The sequence below is a fragment of the Ictidomys tridecemlineatus genome, chromosome 7 (assembly GCF_052094955.1).
Source record: "Ictidomys tridecemlineatus isolate mIctTri1 chromosome 7, mIctTri1.hap1, whole genome shotgun sequence".
In the NCBI taxonomy this organism is placed as follows: domain Eukaryota; kingdom Metazoa; phylum Chordata; class Mammalia; order Rodentia; family Sciuridae; genus Ictidomys; species Ictidomys tridecemlineatus.
Window position 1 is genome coordinate 117,297,092 of NC_135483.1, and position 8,192 is coordinate 117,305,283.

Below are 8,192 nucleotides of genomic sequence, written 5' to 3' on the forward strand. Positions count from 1 at the left end.
TTTTTTGTTGTTCTGTTGTTTCATTGTCATTGTTTTGTTTTAAAGACAGTGCCTCACTGTGGTGCCCAGGAATTTTCAATTGCAGCTATGATTTGTCCATGAGGATATCAAAACATGACTGCTTGACTAGGCTGATTCAAGACTTCAGGTCTTCATGCAGGGCTTCTCCTCAGAGAATGTTTCACCCTCTGTCCTTACCACTGCCCCTATACTCTACCATTCCACTCAGTCTCTCCTAATACTATACCTCACCCACAATGACTTGCCAATTTACTGATTTTATTATGGAAGATGTTAGAAAATAATGAACCAAGTGAAAGGATTTGTAGAATATTTATATTTGAGAGATATAACCTTTGATCCAAAACACTGAAATTATTTCACAGATATCATATATGACTAAAGATATTGCACTTGAAAAACTGGAGTTTACTATGAAATATTAGAATGTAAAATATTTTTAATTGTTTTCCTAGTGGCTCTTTGATAATTTCTTTTATTAATTTTATTATAAAAATTTCAAAAACATTGAAAATTGGAAGCCTTTTTAATAGAGTTTGAGAGGCTCCAACTACCTAAAATTTGTACTACCTAATAACTATCTCAGAATATACTCTAAAATTTAAAACATTTTGAGCACCATCATGATATCACAACTGTAAAATTTCAGAGTTGATTTTGTGTTGAATTCATATCAAAACACAGGCATACCAAAAATGTTGCATAAAATTAACTTAATGTCATGTATATATATATGAAATGTAAATGACTTTTGTGTTTAGACTTGTGTTCCAGCCCCATGATATCTCACTATATAATGTATATATAAATATAGCAAAATCTGAAAAAGCCTAAAATTCAAAACACTTCTGTCTCAAATATTTTGGACAAGAGATACTTGACCTACCTTTTAATATATTTAAAGTATTCACTATACAGATTGTACACTTAAAGTCTTACTATATTTGCTAAATCACCTATATAAATATCTCCTATTTTACATGTCAAAGTATGTTTCAGATATTGCTATTCTTCCTCCTAAATATCTTGGTACTTATATCATTAGTCAGAATTCAATATTAATTATACTTCATTGTTACATAATGCATACACAAAATAGCCAAATCATAAACACATAAATCACTGAGTTTTGTCAAATGCACAATACTTGTGATGCAAATATGTGTGTGATATAGAGCATTGTTATTAACCTAATATTCCTTAGGTTCCTGGCATTATTTCATTCTTAAGAAAAAGTTAAGTCCCAAAAACTACACTTACCACATTTGCTCACAAAAATTCCTTATTCAGGATTTGAGAAGACTGGATTTGGCACTAACAGGACCACCTGATTAAGATATGGAGATTCTAAAAGAATTGCCTCAGTATCATTTTCTCATGTTTATTATAATAGTTCTCTTGAGAAATGAGTAATAATTTTGTCCTATTATTTCCTTAACAGTTTTTAACTTAAGTAAACCTTACTGGTCCTTCTTTCATTATTACCATTATTAGCATTATTATTCCTTCCCTTAATTTCTCATTTGGGAAAGCATCCCAGAATAATGTCATTTTGTTATGGCAAGCTTTCCTCCAATTCTTCTCCCTCCTCTTACCCTTTTATGCTCTTATTCATTCAGAGAAAAACTAGTGTAGTTAGATACATTCTAAATCCATTCATATTACTTCAAACAGAACACAGTATAAACTCAATAAATCCATTTCTGCAAATAAGTTCAGAGGTAAATAAAAAAATGATATGTAAATTCTTAAGTCACATTTACTTGCAAGTAGGAAGCTGAATATACTTTGAAGCAAATTACAAAATACTACATAAAGTTTAGTTTTCAGAACTGCATCTAAAGATTCACCATTGATTCTTATATGTGGGAGAATGTATATATTCCCTAAAGTAAGAAAAAAAAATTGTTGATTGTTTCAAATGAAAAAATTTCCTGAAAGCACTGATGGATGTGCATACTTAGAATGTTGAGATTTCTTAGTTCTCAGAAAAAAGCTTTTAAAAGACTTACATAACATCTATAATGCACCCACAGAAATACACTATCTTGATTAAAAATCATCAACATGTACTCATTCAAACTAGACTTCTACTTTATAAAACAGCTAATCTAATTCCTGGAAAGAAATTAACCATTGGAAATAACTGATAGTCTTGCACATTTTGTTAACATCTTCTAATACTTTAACAGGAATTCAATTTCTTTGACTCTAAGTAAAAGATTTTAATTAATTCACTTGTCTCATGGGGTATAGAATTGCATAGAACCTATCCTCAAACCTAGCATACAAATAATCCTCACATTTTTTCTTGCTCTATTAAGTTTTGGGTTAATAAATTTATTGTTTTTCATTCAAATTGTTCTAGTAGCAAAATTGATAGCTAAGACATATCTTCATCAGTCTATCAAAATGAATATTATTTCAGGTATGGTTAAAAAAAGAACTCATTCATTTTCCAAAAGATAGATCATAAGACACACAATTTGAGCAGAATGAGAAGGATGTAGAATATTGGAAAGGGGTTTGGGTTGAAATTTTATATAGGATGCTTAAGATTTGGAGATTATTGAGAAGCTAACATCTGAGCAGCAACTTGAAAAAGATGAGGGACATAGCCATGTTGATATTGGAGAAAGTTCTAAATAAATACCAAAGAATTTCTGAGGCCTAAGTTAATGAACCAGCAGGGGAAACAGGTTAAAATATATATAAAATATTTACTTTTTTCAGAAAATTAGACACATTCTGAATGGTCCAAATATCTATACTACAATTTTATGTCTTAAACTAAAGCCCCTTTTAATTTGGCTGGTCCCAGAAACTTCACAAATGACTATTGATCAACATTGATGCAAAACAGAGTGAGTCTATTTATCACTTATCATCTCAATCAGAATCTGCATCAAAATAAGATATTCATCAAGAGTACAATGAATTAACAAGCAATTTGGATTATACTACATCTGTAAAACACAAATATAATATTAGAGAAAATGTCACCTGACAGGAAGACAAAGTTCTTTAAGATATTGCAAAAAGTCTGAAGAAAATTCAATAAGAATAGAAATACAAAACAAAAATAATTGGTACATAATTCAAAAATAAAATGATTGGAAAATAGGAAACACAAACATGCAAAACTAATGATCTAATATCCAGTTTGTTGCACAAACAGAAAAATGGAAAAGAGGCATGAGAAGACAAAGGTATTTGCAGAATTAAAGTTCCATTTGATTGTGGTGCTTGATGAGAATCAAAGGGTTTATATTGCTGTAAACTTTTATGACATTAAATATAAACAGAAAACCTTGGAAACTTTTAAAGGAGCAAAATTTAATTATTAAAAAAGTAATACAAGCATAGTAACTTTCCTCAACACCACTGGATGCTACACGAATATGCTTCAATGCTTTCACACTTTTATACCCAGAGAAACTGTCATTTTAGTAAAATGTAAAAATTTTCAAGATGCAAGCTCACAAAAACCTTAACATTCTTAAATTTTGGGAAGGACCTATTGGAGGTTACAGTCAAATAAACCGATATATTCCAAATGAGGAAGGCAACTAATCCAGAAAACAATGACTACAATTCTTCGGATTTGTTAAGGGCATCAGGGTGTAAGCTCTACAAGAGATTAGGAGGCAATTATTGCAGATGGAAGAAAGGGGATTATAGCCATCTTGTGAAGGTTAGCTAAAAAAAAAAAAGTAGATCTCAAAAAATGGAAAATCTTGGAAATTTCACAAAGTGAAATGACAAATGAAAAGAGAATTAGAGAAGCTCAGAAAAATGAACTTGCAAGAAAAAATTACAAGAAAGTTATGATTTAAATATAAACTAAATTACAATTAGTTTCACTTTAAGGTAACTAGGAGAGTGGAAGTAAGGAGAATGTATATTAAAAATATTAAACATGGAATCATTCATAATACATTAACTTGAGGAAGTGACATTGTACATATGGCAAATATTGTGGGACAATATTTATTTCTTCAGTGCTTTTCTTTTTATTTTTTTATTTTTTTATTTATTTTTTTTTAAAGAGAGAGTGAGAGAGGAGAGAGAGAGAGAGAGAGAGAATTTTTTTAATATTTATTTTTCAGTTCTCGGCGGACACAACATCTTTGTTGGTATGTGGTGCTGAGGATCGAACCCGGGTCGCACGCATGCCAGACGAGTGCGCTACCGCTTGAGCCACATCCCCAGCCCAGTGCTTTTCTTTTTAGAATCAGTCTACTGTCAAGGCATGGAAGATTGGTTGTGATTAGATGACAACCATGCTATGTTACAAATTGCATCCCCTGTATCTTAAACAGATTTCATAATACAATTGGATATTCATTAAACATTTGAAGAGTGAATAAAGGCATGAATTTCGACAATGGAAAAGTACACGTATAACTGAGAAATCATAAGATTTAAACACGGAATCAAGAAAGGGAAACATCTGGCTTAAATATTCTCAACTAGAAAAATGTGGAGTCAAAATAGTACTGAAAGAGCAAAAAGTCTGGGCTTAAACATATCATTGAAATTATAATCCTAAACAGTGAGAAATTAATAATGAAAAAATTAACTCAGGAATAGGGAAGGAAATTGTAAACACAGTATGAACACTCATTTCAACCATGAGGTCAATAGGTATTTTCTTGACTAGACATAAATTTATTATAAAAAATTATGAAAATCTCTTCTAAAAGAGATAAAGTTAAAACTACCACAATATAAATAAGAGAAGTCAGACACCAGATGATAAATACTCCATAATTCCATTTAAATGAAATCTTCAGAGTATGCCAATCTACAGAAATGGAACACAGATTGCTGTTTGCCAAGTCTGGGGCAAGGGATGGTAGAGTAACTGCTTAACAGGTGTTCCTTATTTGTGAAGTATGAAATTGTTTTGAAACCAAGCTAGGTGATGGTTACACAACACTGTGAATGTATTAAATGCTACTGAACAAGTCATTTTAAAATAGATAACTTTATGATTTCTAAATCTCACTTCAATAAGTCATAATGATGAGAATTTTGTTTAGGACTGGGGTGGTAGGGAAGAAGCCAGAGACTGACTTATTCTATCAATTTATTTGTACTCTAGGATGTGTTACCTTGTGTTTAAAACATTTTGATTGAATATTGCAATTTTTTTTCAATGACACAAAGTCAATGCAGATCAGTGCTAAAATTTTATCTCTATAGAGAATAGAGGAAATGGGACAGTAAAATGCTGTCCAGTCTATTAGATTGTAAGTGGCTGCAAATATACTTGCAACATAATCTTTTTACTTTCAGATGATATAAATGGATTGCTGCTATTTGTTTCAATTAAATGCTTATGGAATTAAATGAAAGCATATATATTTCAGATAAGTATAATAAACAATCAGAAATCTATAAAATAAGCCTGAAATGTACTTCTTTAATTCACCATAATCCTACTGTAATCTGCACTCAAAGCTTTGTGTGTTAATTACAAAGGGATATGAGTCTCTGCATTTCCTTTATCCTTTCCTTTTAGTAGTCACTTGGTAATATCTGCTAATGGGCTTTGTTGTCTGATGAACTGAATTACTATGTTCTCTGCATAGGACTTTGCTAAATCATCTAAGATATTTGAGAAATTAACCTCCATTTAAACATTAGTATTGGGGACAGAAGTATGAAAAGATTACCTCTGATGGCAATGAAAAAAAAATCAAGGTTTTGTAGTTTTTCAGGAAGACAAAGCAGTCCTAAATTTTTCACTCATTATTTTAGTTGTATTAAATACAAAAAGGAAAAGCAATTTCAGGATTAAAAAAATGAAAGAATTATTCTTTGGCCCTCACTCCTAGAATATAATTACTTCCTTTAAAAATAGAATTTTGCCTGCAAAAAAATATGTCATTATTTCAACCTTTTGGAGTTTTAGTTTAGTTACCCATAGATACAGCACAGAATATCATTTTTTTTTCAAGAAGTAAATTTTGTCTTAATTTACAGTGGTGAAATCTTCTAAATATGCATATTTCAAAATTCTTGAGTTTTCTAAGTGGAACTTAATGAAATGGAAATCTGGTTGGTAATTATACCCAGCTCAGCCTGGGAGTTCATGGGGCTGTCAGCCCGTGTGGTCATGGGTAGCTAAGCAACACAGCCTACTAGCACCTTTGTGAAGCATATTTTTAGCTTCATTGCACATTTTTCATTTATCTATTGGAGATTGATTTGTTTCGGAATTTATTTTGAAATTCCACTACATAAAATGAAGGTGTTCCATTACATCAAAAGGAAACACACTAATGAGAATTTAAAAGAAACCATGATAATTTCCACAATTTCATAGACAAAGCATCAATATTCTTGGAGGGTTAAACATTATACTTTTGTTTTCTCGTTTTTTTTGTTGTTGTTGTTTTTCAAGTGAGCATACTTTTGAAGCTTTGAAAATAGTTTTAATTTTTTGTCAATAAATAAGAGTTGAATTCTCTGTTCATGGGTGAAGACACTAATATCATAATTTAAATACCTTAAGGGCTGGGATTGTGGCTCAGCGGTAGAGTGCTCGCCTAGCATGGGTGGGAAGCAGGTTCAATCCTCAGCACTACATAAAAATAAAGGCAGTGTATTGTGTCCATCTACACCCAAAAAATAAATATTAAAAAAATCATTTAATAAATACCTTAATTTGTTTCTAAATTCGAATTGATATCTGGTGACAAGTTCATGATTGCTTAATAAATAGAGTATGAATTAGACCTTAGGTTTATGGTCCTGTGGTAAACAGAATTTCAGGGAAGACAAAAAGATAACAAGTTGGCACAAATCTTAAACATCAGAGTAGCAATGGACAAAAATCTTTTTGGAGTAGTTAATTGGATTTCTAGAACCCAGTGTTCCCACATACCACCTGGAAGAGCATTGAGGTCCACAAAGCACATTTACTATAAGAGGTCACACTTTTTTACTTCTCCTCATTAGTTATGATTGAAAGAGCTTCTCTCATTAAAGTAATATTGTATTTACATATCACTAATAAGAACCATGTGACTTACAAATAGAAAACATGCCCCAAACAAACATGATATTTATAATTGACAACTGTGGAGAGTTCAAATTTGATCTCCATCAGTTAATACTTCTGTACCCTTAAATCAGATGCTTATTCTCTCTCTAGGTAAAATCTTCACATGTGGAATAGAATGGCATTTTACACTATTCAAAGTGCTGTTGAAATAGATGATGTGCATAATATATCTGGGAATACAGTAAACCACTTAACATGGTTCAGTTCTGTCCCCACACTTACATGATGATTACATAGTAATAGTGATTTAGACATTTGTCATATCTTACCAGATGTCATTAATACCAAGGAGGAAGCTACCAACTCTTGAGCAGTATTAATATTTTCTTAAAAGGAACATTAATTTGTCAGAAAACTGATGACATTTCTGTAAAAAAAAAGTAGAAATTGGCCTGTGTTAGCCATATATAAGAAAAGATTTTATAAACTCTACATCTCATCTCTAATTATTAATAAAAAACTGCTGATATTTTTTTAAAAAATTAAAATATTTTAAAAATACAATCTCCACATCATGTAGATATGTTTATAGTTTCTTTGACAAAGTAAAATCCTCTTTAAAGAATCCCATTCATAAAAATTCCCTGTGGAATTGATTTGAAAGACTAGAATTATTTCATGTGGTATATGTACATAATAATGTAGCCAAGTGCCACAGGTGTAGGAGAGAGAAGAAATGCCAAAGGAAGTCAGAGAAATGGTCAAGGCAGGACTCAGGATATATGAGAAGTGCATTGAGACACTGTAGTATGAATATGCTTTAGAAAGGTAAAAAGACATGAAAGTAAATCTTTACAGGCCACTTATGGACCTAGTTGCAGAGTCTTCACAACCATGCTGAAAAATCTGTACATATTAGAGATTTGAGGTTGAAGTGACTTCATGCTGAATAAAATCAAACCAAAAATTAACAACATAATTCGAACATTGTTTTATGTTATGCAATTAAAAATTATGCTATTATTTAGGTGTGATCATAATTTACTGGTTATGCTCTTTTTTTTAAAATGGCCCTTATATTTTAGGGCTACTTAAAACACATATAGATGAAGTAATATGCCATTCAGAAGTAGCTTCAAAATAATAACAGGATAAA